Here is a 2,065-nt window from a genome sequence, read left to right as displayed (position 1 = left end):
CAGCTCTGTAATATGTCTCTGGTTCACAGCTCTGGCATAGAGTGTAATAAGAGAGTCCATCAGCCGTCATGACCCCCTGTAGTTTAACTACTAACGACATTCGCGTCCACCGTCTCTCAAAGTTATAACAAGAGAAACCAACCTTCTACTGACCTCATGAGTCACTGTCATGGTTTTTTTTGTTTTTTTTACTGTCCCTCACTCAGTCTAATGCTGTTTTGTCAGGGAAAAAAAGTGGGTCTGGACACATCCGTCCACTGAACAATAATGAATCTGATGAAGCGAGTCTTTCATACCAGTGACTTGGTTTCAAAACATTTAATCATCAAATGACTAAAAGACACACAGGAGATCAACTCAGACAGCTGAGAAAGCCATTGTGACTTCAAACAAGCACCTGGTGTGCAAAGGGTCATTACTCTGTAACCATATAAGCTACGCTGACAAGATGAGATCCTCTCGGTAGAGACAGGAAAAAATCTATAGGATTTCCTGCAGCTAGGAAACCGTGTAAATAAATTATACACCCTCGGATTCAAAAGGAATCTAAATTATAACTTAACTCGAAACGTTTTCCTTCGCCTGGGCCTGTGGATGGAAACGATATTTTATAAGGGAAGAGGAAACACTCGAAAACCTTCTTCAGAATACTTTTTTTTTTTTTTCCAAGTCTGTCTTGCTCTGCTCTGTGCTTTGGTGAGTTGTGCATGAAGTATTATGCTTTCTTAATCAAATCCTCTACTGAGGTTCTCCTCTACAGTTCAAATATTTACGTTTGATCTCTGAGGCGCGTCTGTTGTCATCACGACGGAAAGGCCACGGCGCGTCCGGGGCGCCTCGTGTCAGCTGCGTCGCGTTTCTTCCGGTCATCTCGTCGTCTCGCGGGGGGTGGGGGAGAGGAGGAAGACCGGCGAACGGGTAAGGTAAGGTTCGGGAGGTGACGAGTGTCCTCCAGGTAGCGTCCCCGTGGATGGGGCGTGCACATTAATGACCATCTGCTCACGGAGATCCAGTCAACTCCTCTTTAATGAAGACGAATGCGGGGAGGGCCGGACCAGGAGGCAGACGGCAGGAGGCTAATGACACACCTTCAGCAGCTAACCTGACACCCTACTGTGACTGATGGCTCGCCATACTCCCGGAACCTAAGAGCAACACTCCTCCAAAAAAAAAAAAAACCTCTCAGCTCTGCTTAAAGCAGCGAGCAATTACCCCTAGCTATCCTTCCCTTAGGCCTCCCTAAGCACTCAAGCACCGGCGAACTACCCAGAAAACACTCCGCCGGCTCTGTGGGCTCAGTTTAAACCTGTCTGAGAAAATGTCAGCTGTTACTGTTGCAATGATAGCAATGCTGTTCATGCGTCATTTATATACACAAAGCCTCAAATGTGAATTTTTGAAGTAAGAAATGTGAGGAAGGAGGATGATCTGGAGGAACATCTTCCTCCAGAGGAGAATAAGGCAAATGTTGCCTGTGTTAGGTGGAGACAATGGGATAATGATGACATAAGAACCTTGGATGAACCGCATGAAAACGGAAAGTGTATGGAAACTTGCACGCTTAAACGAGTCAGGAGTCTTTTTTTTTTTTTTTCTTTGTACTTCAAGCAAACACAATCCAAACAGCCATATCGAATTAGCCAAGAGGTGCATGTTTGACCTTAAGTGCCACTGCAGTCAACAGGTCAGATGTATACAGCGTTAAAAAAAGTGTTTTAATTAGTAAAATGTGGGAGATATGACACTTGCAACCCTGAGTGTGTGTGTGTGTGTGTGTGTGTGTGTGTGTGAGAGAGAGAGAGAGAGAGAGAGAGAAAGAGGGGGAGAAATAAATGAAATGTAAAAGCCGTTGGGAAGGACACAGTTGAAGACAAGAATACCCTTTCTCAGACTTATTAGACTATGATTATGTTTGGTAGTGTTTTGAAAATGAGGCAAAGCTGTAATGAAATAAATGTTTGAATGCACTCATATCTCTAGGGCTAACACACACACACACACACACATACACACACATACGCACACACAGTAGAATATAGATTCCACATCTGCTCAATTCCACCTG

This window comes from Chanos chanos, chromosome 3 (assembly GCF_902362185.1).
Source record: "Chanos chanos chromosome 3, fChaCha1.1, whole genome shotgun sequence".
In the NCBI taxonomy this organism is placed as follows: domain Eukaryota; kingdom Metazoa; phylum Chordata; class Actinopteri; order Gonorynchiformes; family Chanidae; genus Chanos; species Chanos chanos.
Note: the sequence above shows the minus strand (reverse complement) of the source record.